The sequence below is a fragment of the Euphorbia lathyris genome, chromosome 6 (assembly GCF_963576675.1).
Source record: "Euphorbia lathyris chromosome 6, ddEupLath1.1, whole genome shotgun sequence".
Classification (NCBI taxonomy): Eukaryota; Viridiplantae; Streptophyta; class Magnoliopsida; order Malpighiales; family Euphorbiaceae; genus Euphorbia; species Euphorbia lathyris.
In genome coordinates, this window is record NC_088915.1 from 83,718,571 (window position 1) to 83,736,012 (window position 17,442).

At 31.4% G+C, this 17,442-nt stretch overlaps 1 long non-coding RNA gene and 1 pseudogene across 3 annotated transcripts; one reads left to right on the forward strand and one right to left on the reverse strand.

Annotated features, from left to right (window-relative positions):
- Nucleotides 1–1,969: 1,969 nt before the first annotated feature.
- LOC136231968 (uncharacterized) lies at nt 1,970–6,422 on the reverse strand. 3 transcript variants are annotated; one of them, XR_010690207.1, is made up of 5 exons: nt 6,140–6,418; nt 4,289–4,360; nt 3,795–3,943; nt 3,548–3,640; nt 1,976–2,582 (listed from the first exon to the last, which is right to left on the reverse strand). It is a non-coding gene; the product is annotated as an uncharacterized lncRNA (long non-coding RNA). The 3 variants fall into 3 exon arrangements; XR_010690205.1 differs by having other exon boundaries at nt 1,970–2,582; nt 3,795–4,360; nt 6,140–6,422; XR_010690206.1 differs by lacking the exon at nt 4,289–4,360 and having other exon boundaries at nt 1,982–2,582; nt 6,140–6,409.
- Nucleotides 6,423–9,111: 2,689 nt separating this feature from the next.
- On the forward strand, nt 9,112–14,690 carry LOC136233334 (tryptophan synthase beta chain 1-like; annotated as a pseudogene).
- The last annotated feature ends 2,752 nt before the right edge of the window (nt 14,691–17,442 follow it).

Below are 17,442 nucleotides of genomic sequence, written 5' to 3' on the forward strand. Positions count from 1 at the left end.
TAATAAATGCTATAATTTTTGCTATTCCTAATATATAAATACATGAATATAAAGATATAAATATTTTATAAGGGTAATTTGGTACGTATTATTTTTTTCTCTCATTCTATCATCGGATACTATCCGGATAGCTTTATTGTCATTAAATTTATCAAAATTTCTTTTGTATAAAATTTAAATCATATTTATGTTCGGAGGTTATTTGTGATAATTAGATAATAAGGAGGTTAATTTATAAAATAAATAAATATAAAATAAAAATATCTCTTTGCTATTTGACTTTTGATTTTTTGTTAACACCAGTGTTTGCTAACGGAAGGTAACACAAAGTATATGTTTGCAAATTTTTAAACCACATAGTTTATAATTGAAAACGAGTGGAGCCACATGGTTTATTTTTGTATTTTTTTCAAAAATAAAAACTAAAAAATAATTCTATAAATCAGTCAGAATATTTGTGCACGATTTTTTCATATTCAAATTGAGAGATAAAATTGAGTACAATGAATCTTATAAAAAACTCTTCTGATTCTGATCCTTAAAAATATACACATTTGAGTCTCTTAAAAATCTGCACATAATCTCATAAAATCTCATCAAATAATTGTATTACCAAAAATCCTTTTTAATTACCAAGTCAAAATTGATTATTTTTAAAAGTTAATTTCATGATTTTGGGTACAAACAAAGCTCAAAATGAAATATGAAAAATCAATTTATTAAAAGTGGAAAACAACGATTTGTAGGAGATTTGTAGGAGGTTTTGTTGTAGTCTCGGATGGCCTGCTCGCTGAGCTAGTCTTCACTCAAATGGGAGGAGCAGTCCTGGTGGCCAACTCATCGAGTTGGCCTTCAGTGAAGCTCAGTCTTCGCATGCTTTGGTCAAACGTACTCCGATGATGAAAATCTCACAAGAAATCCAATTAAATCTAATATCAAATAACATTCAATTAATTTACCAAAAATTCTTATTAAATACCAATTTGCTTATGGTAAACAATTTCACGAAATTGACATTATAGCTCTAATTAAATGTGATAATCTTTAATTAAAGATATCATAAAACTTGACAAAAATTACATAAATGCTATAAAAGTAAATAAAAATTAAAAGTTAACAAAACAAAGATAAATTAATCTTAAAGTAAATAAAAACGATATAAAAAATACGAAAATAATCTCTAAAACTGTACTAAAATATATGGATAAAATACCCCTGTCAGGGATTTAGATAAAACATGTCATAATAAGTCCGTCTATTTGGGGGGGGGGGGGGGGGGGGGGAAGTAAAGTCCAGAGCTTTTCGACATTGCCATGAATGAAGCAGTGCCAATAGGAGTAATAACAACAATTCAAAGCCTCTAATACACATATTTGACCAAGCAAAGACCTTCTTTTTCCCAGAACCAGTATCAATTATCAGCAGTAGTACGATTACTAAGTGGATTTTGAAGAATGAGCCTGACATCTTTATCATGAAAAATTGCTAAAAATATTCACATCCCATCTATTCCCAAATGTAGATTTAAGATCTTATACCATTAACTTATTAGACCAAGAGGGAAAATTGTTCACTACAAAAAAAGAGGCTTTTAATGAGAAGAAAAATTATCATTAGAAGTCCAAATATTCTCACGAAAGAGTTTTTAATGAGAATTATTACTCTCATGGCTCCCTTCATTACATAGGTCCCTTACTAAAAGTAATTATAGAATAAAATACATTCTCATTATCACCATATATAATGAGATTAATTCGCCTCATTAGAATTTTTTATAATAATAAAATCTCTTCTCATTAAATTGTTTATAATAATTTGAAATATTCTCATTAATTTTTTATATAATAATTAAAAATCTTCTCATTAAATCTATTATAATGATTCAAAAACCCCTCATTAAAGATTTTATCATGATAAAAAAAATATTTACATTATATAATAATATTCTGGTTATTAATTATTCCAGATAGCTGAATTTTGACATAACCTTTTCCTACGAGAATAAGAAGGAAAACAGAAAATGCACCCATGCATAATTAGTTTTGAACATAGACAGAGCCAGTTTAGGAAATCTTTCTCGCATCAACTCCTCAAAAATAAGTTGGTCCACCTAGACTTCACAATGGTGTGTGATATGTGCAATTTGTCATATCAACCTCATTTCCTCATAATTGGAAATGATATGCGCAATTTGTCATAGCAACCTCAACTCTACTAGTCTAAAAATATCATTATATCAACCTCATTTCCTCACAATGGTATGTGATATGTGCAATTTGTCATAGAAAACTCAACTGTGACAAGACAACTTCTTTAAGGACATACAAACTTCCTCTTCAGAGGAACTGCATCTGACAAATCTGGTGACTTACTTAGTAGGAGAAATGCATATTCCATCTTCAAAAGCTGCAACTACTATTACCAACTTCATGGGTACTCTCAACCTCCTTGGCCTCCTTGGAGGTTTCTTGGCAGATGCTAAACTGGGTTGCTATTTCACAATTGAATTTTTGCATCTGTAACTGCTTTGGTAAGCTCTCATCTTATACTATCACTAGCTTGAGACCTTCTGTGTGTGATGACTACAGGAAACAACATCATCAGTGTATCGAGGAAAACGGTAAAAAAGATAGACTGACAGACTCCAAGAAGGATGTTACGACATTAAAAATTGTAAAAACTTGACAGGGAGATACAGTAAAAAAGACAGATAAACCTTAAAAGAGACAGATGTAGAAGCACGTTAACATTTGTGGACTGGTATACCAATCTAGAACTTATTACCAGTTCTGTAACAGAGCAGGACAGAACAGGGCATGTTCTGTTACAGAACTGCTCCAGGTCCGTAACAGGATAGGCCCTGTTCCTGTTACAGAACTGGTCCAGTTTTGTTATAGAACTAGTCCAGTTCTATAAACAGAATTGGTCCTATTTTAACATGATAGAGCATTTGGTAAAACTTCATGAGCATCTACATACATAAAAGCAACAAAGATTTCAATCCATTTCCACTGCAAATCATCCCAAGTACTTCTGAACAATTTAACTATGGGATCTCTGGAAAAAACGATGCAAACATATGGCACAAAAGCCATTATAAGTTCCAATGTTCTGTCCAACCAAAAGAAATTTTTAGCATAAATAGATGCACAGAAACTAAGTTTGTGCATGCAATTAAAACCACAAATGCCTTCCACCACAGTGATCAATCCAGATTTGTGAAACCACGTCTTACATGACATCTATAAAGAGTCATTTTTGTATAGCCACATTCTCATATGGAAAAAGTAAACCATAGACATCATGAAGTCCTATGCTGAGGAGCAGAACCAACTTTCACAAGGAAGGTGGAAATTTTTAATAATGTTTTCAATATTCAGGCCCAGAAACCTATCTAAACAATGTTACCAGATTTTTTATACCCCAAAAGGAATTGAGAGTAATATGTCAAGTAATCTTTAAGCATTTTAAATTATTTTCTGGAATAATGAGAATGCATTAAACTAAGAATCAGAAAATAGCCTAAAGTACTTAGCACAAAACTTACCACTGATATCGTCTACTACACTAACGAATGAAGGGTGCAGCAGCACAGCCGCTTGGATGAACTCGCATTTTGCTAGTTGAACCACTATCTTGGCTGTGAATAATCACAAGGCATTAATTAAACCCAAAAAAATCATGATTCATGATGATTTATAACTAATATGTAAAGTTAATTTTCTTGTAAGCAAATTAAATTGACTTTCATGAAACAAATAACTATAATAATAATAAGAAATTGAAAATGGTACCTAATTGATTTGTGTAAGAAAGCTTGGCATTGATAGAATCACGAGAATGGTACCTAATCAGCACTCTCGTCTTATCCCGTCAACATCTGTTGATATCTCCTACAACCAGCTAGAGGGCCCTATTCCTGAAAGCAAGGCCTTCTGAGAGGCTGGATTTGAATCAAACGAGTAACATCAAACTTCTAGTTGTAATCATTGTAATCTCCTTAACCAGCTTGTTATTTCTCATATGTCTTGCATCAGTATTTTATACTTTACAATGAAAAGGTAGAGTGGCAGACATACTAAGGGAAACAAGAAAAACGATGATTTATTTGCAATATGGAGCTATGATGGTAAAATGGTGTATGAAGAGATTGTTAAAGCAACAGCTGGTTCGTTGCAATGAATACAGATGAAGCAAAAGCTTGTTCGGTGCAATGAATACAGATGGAGTATGGAAACCACCACATATACCAAGAAGACTATTTAGAGTTCCCCTAATAAGAGCTAACCATTTTTTGGCTGGGCCATTATGTTCTGTGCTCAAGACATTGCCACCATTTAGAGGGACAATTTCTTGAAACCTGAAGTCAATAACATCAATTGAAATTAACTTATCATTACCAAACAACTAATGGCTAAGAAGCATGTTAAAACATGAAAATTATAAACAGGAAAAGCAACACATGGAAGGAAAAAACTGTCATAGTGCTAATAAATATATGAACACTAAAATGACACTAGAAAAGTAGTGTATACATATAATATGAAAAGAGAAGCATGCACCTAGCACTTATTAAATTCTTCAATGCAGTTTGCGAATTCCATATCTCATCATCATTTTCTTTATATTATTTTATCATTTTTTTTCATTTAACAAAACCACACTAATACTACAATAGTCGACTACTTATTCATCCTGTTTAACATGTGAAATTCTACAGAACTTGACACATCAACATTCCACAACTTGCAAGGCTTAAAACCCATAGTACACTGCCAAACTCTCAATGCATAAATGTCCTACTCCACTTTGAACAAAATATAATAACAGTAGAAACTTGGCTTGGAAATGTTACAACTTATTTTCATTCATCAATTTTCGGGAATAGCTACATCAAGATATCAAATCAAAGATTCTAAAAGAAATTACATACATGGGTGCAAGTATAGATTCATGTTTGTTATGTGTACACTAACTACACAGATAGAGGGAGTCGAAAGTGAAGGCTTCAAAGTTTTCGTATCCATAATCTCGCTAGCTAGCGTATATCCTCATTTTCCTCATCTCACCATTGATCCAATCTTACTCCACTTAAGTGCGAAATTGACATGATCTGGTACCGTTTTAAAGAAAAGTTGGAAATTTTTCACAAATATGTAAGAGAAAACAAGAAAAGAAAATAGAGTTGATACAGACACTGCAAAAGAATCCAGTAGTTCTAGATTCATAATGATGAACACTTAGATAAACATGAAGAAAAAATAGGGAACATTTGTCACTCATTTTGTGATATCTAACTTGATCTAGTCCATACCCAAAAAATCAATTCATAGTGGCAACCAAATAGAACCCCATTACTTTGTTCATTCACAATACCACACACCATCCTCAATCAAAACCCAAAGAAAATCAATCATACCCACATAAAAGAAACCAAATCCTAAGTTCTCAAAATTAATAGAAAATCATAAACGTACCTATAGAACGAGATAAACCATGAAAAGTAGAGTTGACAGAAATCCATGAAGAGGTGAAATATTTCAAAGAGAGTTTCTAATTACAGGTTCCTTGAATTTCAAAAAGAGCTTCTAATTTCCAACTATCATCACCCAAAACCGCAGAGGCCTTCTCAGGACATTTTTGGTGTTTGAAGACAAAATCATCGAAAGAGTCCAAATCAGAAGCAAGGGGAGATTGATTAAAAAAAGAGGGGAAATCTTGAAATGGAGACTCCTTTCAAGTTTATGTAACCCCAAAATCATGTTTGTGTATATCCTTTCAAATCAAAATGAGACAATTGGAAGCTCCTTGGTCTTGTGTGGTTACAGTAATGAAGAAAAGTACCACATTGGTACTAGTCTCCAACTAAGTAAGCCTGAACAAGCAAACTATTAAACGCTAGCATAGTAGAACATACACGGACTCTTCAAACGATTCTACCATCTATCAGTAACATTTTCTAGAAATCACAGTAGCAATACAAAACATTACAAGGAAAAACCTCAAAGAAAATTGCGTTGAAAAAGTATAGCCACCAAAACTTCAATATTGACATGGTGATTCAGGGCAGTAAAATATATGAATCAGATAATATCAAAATTAAGAAAAAGATAATGATGAAAGTTGAAGAGAAGCTTACTAGTTGCTGAGTCGCATAGACTTCTTGTTGATTTAGGTCAGATAAAACTGGAGATTCTGGCTTTCTCGGTCAGAGAAAATTGCTCGGCGATTCAGGTTCGAGGATACGATTACTGATTTAGGTCGTTCTGAATTGAGGTCGCACAAGATATGAATTGAGGTGTGGAGGCGTTAGGTCGTAGAAGCCGTGGAGGTGTTAGGTCGCAGAAGCCCTGGGTATCTCGCTCGTCTTTAGAATGAATTTAGAATTAGGAATTTGAGTTTTTGTTTGAGCGCTAAGATTTTGGGTAAAAAATTTGGGGGGATTGATTGGCGGTAAGTCAAAATTTTGGATATAAAACAGTGAGAATATAATATACTATTATTCTAATAGTTAAATAAAACAGTGAGGATAATAAAAAAATCAAATCTAATAAATTGATAACAAATATGTATTAATGAAAATAATATGAAAATAAATTTAATCAATAAATTGTTTTGTGATTATTAATAAAATATATAATTTACTCTCATTAAAGTTATTAAAATTATGTTTTTAATGAGAATTTTTTTTATTCTCATTAACTTTTTGTCATTAATGTCCATTTTTCTTGTAGTGGTTTCAACTTAAAGATGAACATCATCTAGAAACCAAGGGTCAAACCAGTCATTAATACTGTTACTAGGACCAACTAAACATCGGGGAGCATCCCTTGTAATGTCCTTGCAGCTAGAATGCTTCTCTAGACAAAGCTAGGACTATTTTTCAACTTTGCCTCAAACAAAGACCTATCAACATAGTATCTAGCTTTATAGATCCGAGCAACGAGATAACTAGGATTAGTTAACAAGCGCCAGACTTATTTGGGTAGGAGAGCAATATTGAAGTCATGGAGCTTCCGAAAACCTATACCACCTATAGTCGTAGCAAGCATAACATGTCCCAACTCTTCCAATGAATGCCTTTCCTATCAATACCATCTGAACCCCACCAAAAGAGTTCATAATTTTCTCAATCTCATAACAAATTGAATCAGAAATAAGGAAAAGTCTCATTGCATAAGAGGGAATAGATTGAACCACCGATTTTATTAGAACCTTCTTAGCCCATACGAAAGAGATTTATTCTTCCAATTTTCGATTTTAGCCTCAACCTTATCTTCAATGTATTGAAAAACCTCCAGTTTGCTTCTCCTAATTAAAGAAGGGAGACCCAAATACTTACCAAGACCTTTCGAATCTGAAACTCCAAAGAAGCTGCTAATATCGTCTCTAATATCAGGAGAGCAGCTACGACTAAAACCGATGGAGGACTTGTCAAAATTAATCTATTGACCTAAAGAAGCTTCGTAATCCTGTAAACATTTCTTGATCACCCCACTTTCATGCATAGAAGCATTGAAAAACAAGTAGTTGTCATCTGCAAAAAAAAAAAAAAAAAAATTGTGAAATAGGGGGAGCATTAAGCGCAACACTACAACCATGAATATCACCCCTAGCTTCGATTTTAGTGATCACGGAAGAGAGCTCTTTAGCACAAATCAAGAATAAGTATGGGGAGAATTGGGTCTCCCTGACAAAGACCTCTCTGAAGCAAAATAGGGCCTATAATATGACCGTCATTAACCACATGATAATTGGCTTTACTAACACAATGCATAACCAAATTAATCCACTAAGAAGTGAAGCCAAGTTTAATCATCATCTGCTTTAGGAACTCCCACTCAACCCTATGATAAGCCTTCGACATATCCATCTTCAGAGCCACTACTCCAGTTTTCTTCTCGGTTTTTTGAACAAATAATGGTTAAGCTCAAAGGCAAGCATAACATTATCTGTAATTAGGTGCCCGAGAATAAAAGCATTATGGGATCTGAAATAACATCTAGCAACATATGGTTCAATCTATTATCTATAAGTTTAGACACAATCTTATAGATAACGTCACATAGAGAAATAGGCCAAAAATCAGACACTGTCTCGGGATTAGGTTTCTTCGATATAAGAACAAGTGTATTAGGCATAGTGATTTGAACATCAATAAAATTATTATAATATTCAAGTAATTGAGTTAAGCCATTATACTTCCACAATAATGTTAAACCACCTCCAAAATCAATAGGATTAACAAAAAAGGCTCGAATAACCAATCTTCCATTTTATTACTTCAACTTTAACACGATTACATTTAACTTCCATAAGAAAAAATAAATGCGACTTGGACACAAAATCAACTAACATAAGAACTGATAGAGTATTGTCCATTCCTCGACAGTTCCAACTGAGGGTACTCATTGATTCGGGCGAGCCTCGACAAAGAACAAACTAAGAACAAAAAACCTCCTCATACGCACTATTTTGTACTATACTAAATTGCACCGGCTGTTAATGAAAAAAACTCATTGTCTCTTAATGAGATTTTAATTTGCACCATCTATTAAACATTACACTTAAGACTGCACTGTTTTGTACCATACTAAATAACCATAGTAATAAATTATAGGAAAAAGTACACAAATAAACCTTATGCTTTACCCAATTTGTAAAGACAATCCTCGTGGTTTAGAAGTTTGCAAACAGAGGTTCTGTGTTTTGTTTAGTTTACAAATTCAACCATTTTACCAAAAATTATTATTGTGACTATTACACTAAAAGGGAGCGAATTTTGCAGAAGTAAAAAAAAACCAACTTAGAAAATTACTCAAAATAGCAAATTTCACAAAGCACAAAATCCTTATTTGGAAATTTTAAACCACAAAATTTGTCTTTGCAAATCGAATCAAACTAAAAGTTTATTTTATACTTTTCTCAAAATTATATCTTATCTCTCTATAATGGATAGACATCATAACCCTTTTAGACCAATTAGTAACCAATTTCTTAATGGCTAGAAACCATTTTGGGTAGTAATTTTTTTTTTTTGGAAAAAGGTAAGTTTCCCCCTATATAAGGGAACCAAGTATCTCAAAGTTGAATAACCCACTTTATTTTATATTCTCTCAACTAAAGATTCAGATTTCATAATTCATTATGACTTCAAACTTGCAAAATTTCTGTCCATCTTTTCCTAAATACCACATAACTACAAATAAGAGAAGGTCTACTTCCATGGCAGTTTTTGCCAAATCAACCAGCGAAAATCCCAATTCAACAAAATTAGATTTAGGTGTTAAAGTACCTAAAAACAGTAGTGATCAAGGCAAATTTGGAAGGTTTGGAGGCAAGTTTGTACCTGAAACACTCATTTCATCCTTGTCCAAGCTTGAAGATGAATTCAATTGTGTTCTACAAGATCCTCAGTTTCAGGTTTACTACCTATTACTTTGGTTATGTAACATTCAATACCACGTAGATGTTATCGGCTTTAACCCAAATCCAACACCAAGAGTCTCACTGCTTTAAAGTCTTTATGCATGTATATTGGATTCTCAGGTTACTAATGAATCTGAGTCACTCGATCTGTCCATGGATTCAGTTCATTCATACACATCGTCACCCCTCAAGGCTGCTCCTTACTCAGATCTTCTATCTCGGCACCATCCACACTGGACCAAGCCGTTAAAGTTTATGATTTTAATAAATTAAAAAAAAATGATTTGATTCTCTCAAGTTAGTTTTTTTTTAATAAATAATTTACTAATCCAATTTTTTTATTTATTATATTAGTTAGTTCTTGCATGAGTAAAAATACATTTAAATTGGAAAACTCCATAGAAGTTGGGTATGAAACTTTTTTTGTTTTATTTTTTATTTTTTAAAAGCATTAAAAAATATCAATTGTGCGCTCACAGATCACCAAATAGCACTTCAAATACGCCTGTCAGTGAATTCTGGATTCATCACTGAACCACCCTCCGCTCTCCTCCCTTCGCGACTGTGAGTCGCTATAGATGAAACGATAGATAAGTCCTCTTATAAGTTTCTTTGTGACTTTAAAACTGTCCTTAACCTTTATAGGAGGAGCTTACAACAGCCTTAAAGGAATATGTAGGAAGAGAGAGTCCTCTATATTTTGCAGAGAGACTTACAAATCACTACAAGAATGAAAAAGGAGAAGGTCCTCATATTTACTTGAAGAGAGAAGATCTTAGCCATTGTGGTTCACACAAGATCAACAATGCTATTGGACAGGCTATGATTGCCAAAAGAATGGGTCTCAAATCAGTTGTCACGGCCACCGGAGCCGGACAACACGGGGTTGCTACGGCGGCTGCATGTTCTAAGCTGTCTTTGGATTGTACTGTTTTCATGGGGACTTCTGATATGGAAAAACAATCCTCAAACCTACTCTTGATGAAACTATTAGGAGCTCAGGTATGTACTCTACAATTTTGTTAATTTTTACATTTTTACATTTTCAAATTCATCATCATTCTTTTTTTTTTTTTTTTTTTGACCTAAATCATATATCCTTATTTCAAGTTTGGTTATAAAATCCAACTGCTTCCGGAATTTGGAAACCACTTATTAGTGTCAGAGATTAATATAAGATCTATGATTAGACCTTAACTATCAGTTCGAGTTTTTAGTTAAAATGGTTTCATGACGTGGTATCAGAGCCTCTATGACCAAACGGTTGAGGGTTCGAGTCCCGACAACCTCATTAATTTGTAGAATTAAAAACACATGGCGGGATGAGTATGTGTTGTGCACCCTGCAAGCCTAAGGAGCATTTGCGTGTGGAGATAAGTCGGAGATTAATATATAAGATCTATGATTCGACCTTAACTATGAGTTCGAGCTTTTAATTAAAACGGTTCCATGACAATTAGCTCTTTAAACTTACTTAAAGTTTCCTTTGCGTATAGAACTTAGGCATAAGGTATAAATTAAACTGTGCAATTGTAAAACCTAATAATAGTGCGATTTCAAACCTTATTATAAGAATTTTATTTTTTCATGTAAAATTTTATGTTCCGGTCAACTTCCAACGTTCTGTCCAGCCAATAAAACTTATGCGGACATGATAAAATTGATAAATTGTGTTAACTAACATTGTAGGTAAAAGCAGTGAAAGGGAATTTCAAAGAAGCAAGCTCACAAGCAATAAGAGAATGGGTAGGAAAATTAGAGACATCCTACTACCTCTCAGGAACAGTAGTCGGGCCACATCCATGTCCAACCATAGTTCGTGAATTTCAGGTACAACCTTCAATTTTTGATAGGAAAACACGATTTACAAACATGATCCGTTCAACATGATTATTATTTTTATTGCATTTCTGTCGCATATAATTTTAGTGACATGATTATGACAAGTGAATCCACAGTCAATAATAGGGAAAGAAACAAGAAGGCAAGCAATGGAGAAATGGGGAGGAAACCAGATGTAATAATAGCATGTGTAGGAAGTGGATCAAATGCATTGGGCATTTTCCATGAATTTATAGAAGATGAACAAGTTAGACTCATCGGAGTTGAAGCCGCTGGTTTTGGGTTAGACAGCGGTAAACATGCTGCCACTTTGGCTAGACGTGAAGTTGGTGTTTATCATGGAGCCATGACTTACTTGTTACAGGATGGTTATGGTCAAATCATTGCTCCACATTCTATTGGTGTAGGGTAAGTATATATCTACTTCCATCATAATTATTGAGAGTAATAATAATAAATGGTAAATTATATCGATGCTTACTGAAGTTTGCAGTCTGTTTTATAAAGGTTATTCAACTTTATTTTCTTTCGATCAAGTTGGTTGAATTCTAATTACATTTTAATAAAATTATTTCGTTCAATTCAGATAGAAAAAGGTTATCGGAATAGTAATGTGGTACTCATGTTGGAAAAACTTATTTTTACGTATAACATAACAACCAATAGCAAAGAAAATAAAAGGTACATTTTTTTTATTGTCATGCGACAGTTTCAATTAGTTGAGTTACATAAATAACAACCATAACTTTTATTTTTATTTTTTGTTGCAACATGTTGCCCCATTATATGTAAAAGTCAGTACTTTTTAACTGATTGTCACATACAAACTATTCCATTGATGTATTCTATCTTAATTGGTTAGAATGAGTTTATTGAAATAAAAAAAGAAAGTTCATCAATGATTATAATGAACCAAACTTGTTTAAATTCGTATATTGGCCATTGAGCTTGCTTAAAATAACTCAGTAATCTTTCTACATGTTTAAAGGTCATACATGGTTCAACTTATCTAAAATTCCACTTTGCTCTACCACATAGAATTTAAGAGGTTAATTGTGTTACTTTAAGAAACTTCAAAAGGCTAATCGTTCGTTTTCAAAGAGAATCGTTAGACTTTTCTACACAAGTTTGAGATCCAAATATGTATTATTTTTAGATGGTAAATGTTTTTTTTATTATTTTTAGATGTATTAGACAAAATGTTCCTTGTAGTATTAGATGTTAGAAAACAAAAATATTAAAATTTAGAGTGTACAATAATAATGATAATTAGTACTCTCATAGAAAAATAATAATAACGATAACTAATACTCTCATAGAAAAGATAATAATAATAATAATGATAATTAATACATGTACAATACCTATGAAATGTCCCATTCACCCTAGAGTGTAAGATTTAAGGACATGATGATATCCATGTACCAAAGATTAGGTACCTCAATAATATATATATATATATATATATATATATATATATATATAGTACAAAACATTTGAAGATTTTTTTTTGTGCATTAAGTATTTAAGCATTTGATTTTTTATTTGGATATATTAAGTTTTTGATTTTTTTTTTGCCACATTAAACCTTCAATGATTAAAAAATTAACCTTTAAACATAAAAATTAGTTAACATAATATTATTTATTTCACATGCGTTTGAATTTTGTAATTTTAACCGTTTGAAAAATAGTTATTGATGTGTAATATGGTTATAGAAGAATTTAAAAATTTAATTTCAAATTGTCAAAAATATAATTTCAAATGCAGAAAAAATAAATAAGTTCTTTTAAGATTTTCATAACTAACTAATTTTGTAAGAAATAGTTTAACGTGACAAAACATAAATGATCAAAGGTAATGACCCTGTTTGGTAAAGAGCGTTTTGGGATAAAAAGAGCGGTTTTGACCAACTTTAGCGGTTTGACCACTGAAACCGCTGATTGGAGTATTTGGTGGAGAGAGGTTTGGAAGAGAGTTTTGGGATGAAAACGCTAATTTAGAAAAAGCTCCTAAAAGGAGCTTTTTCAATTAGCGTTTTGCAATATTAAAATTAATGGACTTCTTTAACCCTAATTATTTTATGTATATTTTTATGTATTAAAAAAAGAAATGCCCTTATTCGTCTTTTTGCACAAACCGCTATTATTAATCAGCTAATTTTTACCAAACAGGTCTACACAAACAGCTAGTCAAATCAGCTAATGTAATTAGCTAATAGCTAACAGCTAATGTAATCAGCTAACAGCTAATTGCCAAACAGGGCCAATATGTCTAAAAAAAATTAAACGTAAAATGCACCAAAAAAAAAAAATAAAAGGTTGTTCAACATGCTTTTTGCATATATATAACTCTTAAATATTTAACCTATACCCGTCTTTCAAATTTTAAATTTGATACATTTATCTGGCATCATAAGAATTTTTATAATTCTATTGAATCTCTATAAAAAAATATTATGTAAATTTTTTTTTTTATGGTACCTATCAGTTTAAGTTTTTAGATAAAATAATTTCATAATGCTATCGCACCAGAGCCTTTTCAGCCCATACGTCAAAAATTCAAATATTAAGTTACAAATTAAATGGTTTCTTGATATCTCTGCACCTTATTAAGAAGGTTATGATCAACCTAATATTCCAATTACAATTAAAAGTTGCTAATTAACCATTTACTATTGCAGGTTAGAATATCCAGGGGTTAGTCCAGAACTGAGTTTTCTTAAAGATACAAGTCGTGCAGAATTTTATTCTGCGACAGATAAAGAAGCCATTGATGGTAGGTAATAAAAAGTTCGGTAAATAATTTATTAGTTCTCGAGTTTCTACATACTGTACTAATCAGTCTTTTTATTTTAAATGACACATTTATCCAACATTAAAAAAAAACCTTATGATAAATGAAGAAACATGTTATTTTGTATACAATTTAACTTTTGAGTAACTGAATTCCGAACGAGATGACTAATTAAGTAGTTTATTTTGAAAAATTAAGAGATTATGTAATATATGTATTTCTTTAAATAGAATGCGACTAATATAATATGCATATTATTTATCTAAATTTTAATCATTTTTTGTTTCATTAAATTTGTAGCATGCAAAAGATTATGCAAATTAGAGGGTATAATTCCAGCATTGGAGGCATCTCACGCATTAGCATTTTTGGAGAAACTTTGTCCAACTTTAACTAATTCCACCAAAGTCGTTGTAAATTGCAGTGGCTGTGGAGATAAAGATGTTTCCACTGTCTTTAATTACGAACACTAAAACGTCACCGTTTTGGATTGTTATTGAATGTAGGAGTAGTAATCTGAGTTACCGTATCATAATTGTATCATATTATCCCTAACTAAAAGGAAAAAATAGCCAAACTAAGGAGAAAAAGATTGAAGAAAATTTGAAGGACATAAAGGAGAAATCACTATTCTAAATTTTGCTTATGAAGTGTTGTCATCGTACTATATATATCATCTATATGTACTATATGATTTGTGATATAAATGTAACAAAAATAATGTTAGGAATTGGTTCAGTTGTTGATTATAATAAGTTTGATATGCAATAATAAGAACAAAAAATTTACGTGGTTCAATTATTTTTGTCTACATAATAATTAGCAAGTTAATACATCGATAAAATCACATCGTTTACCTAAGTCTCTAGCTCTTAAATTCGATCCCGGTCTATTACACTCAAAGTTTATATATATAGCAAATTGCAAGAATAAAAGATCCAAAACTCAGCGCTGATAAAATAAGTAAACAGCTCTTGTTTATATAGGTTTAAAACTGTAATTTAAATTATGTTATAAAATTTAACGAATTGGTTAGTTTTTAATTGAAAATGGGTTAAATGTCACCTATGAAAATACTCAATGGGCTAACTATTACCAAATAATACCACATGAGCCAAATGATAAAATTTTAAATACCATCGGGGTCAAATAGGGGTTTAATCCTTAAAATTATTATCACAATTACATAAATTATTTAGAAGTATTACTGTATTTTTCTATATTTTTAAATGTCTAACATTAAAATAGTTACAAAGTAATTGCATGTGACAAAAAAAGACCACATGAAATCGACACTAATCCGATTAGGTTGACACGGTTATAACATAAATTATTTTGGATTGAGTTATGATGGACTCATTTGATACTAACTTAAATTGATACGACACGAATACGACACTAACTAGATAATTATCACACCTACGGCATTCTATCTTCCTCTACTTCACTCTCACAAGGGGACACGAAAAATATTTTGAACCAAATTTCAAGAGCTACCCAAAGCTGGAGCCCCAACTAGTCTCCCTTACTGGGTCAAATGCATCTTTGGTCACTGAACTATTATGATTGTCTGAAAATGGTCACTCAATTTCAATTTGTCTCAATAAAATCATTCAACTTCGAATTTTGTTTCAATGAAGTCACTTTGACGAATTCAAAAGCAAAAAACGCCAAAAAAATGACTTGATTGTCATATCAGTAATAATCAACTTTCACTGCTACCGAAACGACACGTGGCTTCCACCTAGATGACCGAGACGACATTTGTCAGCTAGGTAGCAACCATGTGTCGTTTCGGTCAGCTAGCTGGTACTCATGTTCGGTCATCGGTGAAAGTTTACCATTGCTGATGTGGAAGGGACATCATATTTCCGTTGTGTTTTTACTTTTAAAGTCAACAGAATAATTTAATTAAAACAAAATTCAAAATTAAATGATCTTAATGAGACAAATTGAAATTGAATAACCATTTTGAAACAATAATAAAAATTCAATGGGGAATGCTACATTTAACCCTTCCCTTAATTTTACCCCCCACTTAATTCTACCCATAATATCAAATGAATTATTTTTGTAAATTATATAATCATATTAGAAATTCACAATCATCAAATGCATTAATAATTATATCAAACTAAAAATGATATTGCGTGTTGCTTCAAAAAAAAAAAAAAATGATATTGCGTGAAAGAACATATGACTGTGACACATGAATAATAATCCACATGTTAATGTAACATCACAAAATTGTGGTTGAGAATTGTGAGTTTTCTTAAGGATAAAGGCCGTACAAATCTATTTGATATTTGGAAAGGAAAAGGTAACAACAAAGAGGAAATTGACTAAATATTAAATATCTGACTAAAAAGTTAGGGTAATTAGCAGAGGTCAGGGACAATACCCTAAAACGTCACAAAATTTAATTTATTTTAATAAAATTATTTAAATTTATAAAAGTTTAGTTTATTTCAAAAAAATTATTTAGATTTATTTTTTCCTAGTAAAACATTTTTCGATCATTTTTCGCTGAAATTGCTCACGTGATAAATTAAATTTATTGAGACAAAAATAAAGATAAGTGATTTTATTGAGACAAATTAAGTTTTTATGATATTTTAAGGATATTGTCCAAACTTTTATGACCACCGGTACTAAATTATTCAAAAAGTTAAGGTAACAAGAAAGAGAAAATTCACTAATTGTGAGTTTTTTTTTTAATTAAACTTCATTTTTAATACCTTACTCTATCTATTTTATCTCTATATTTTAATGACAACAACCTATGGATGACAAAATTACACAGGACCAATTACGAGACACGAAATCAATACGTAGTAATAATGTTTGGGTTTAGCTTAGTAAGCAACGAGTCATTTTTTAGTTGACCAAAAATTGATATGCAAATTTTTGGATTAGATTATGGTTGACTTATTAACTTGAAAATAACACAAAATGACATTGTTAGTGATATTTTTTGTAAAATATTGCTAATTTCAACCATGTCACGTGTGGATTGAGTGTGGGCGCTCTAGAAAAATTAATTCTCAATTAATTTGGACGGTTAAAATTATGAAAAATGCGCGTGAAAAACTTGATTTTTAAACGAAAAGGTTGGCAGGGGATGCACGGATTGAAAAAGTTCCTCTTGGGTTCTTAGTGCCGCTATAAAAACCTTGCTAAATATTTAATGGCTACCATAAATTAAATGAAGGAAATTTAAATGCAAAATTGACACGATGATTTGGTAAAAAATCAATTTTATTGATATAAAATGAGTTTTTTTTAGGATATAAAATGAGTTAATTCATAGATGTTGATAAATATGAACAATTACAATCAAATTTATATCTATTACAAAACAGTTAAATCTACTGT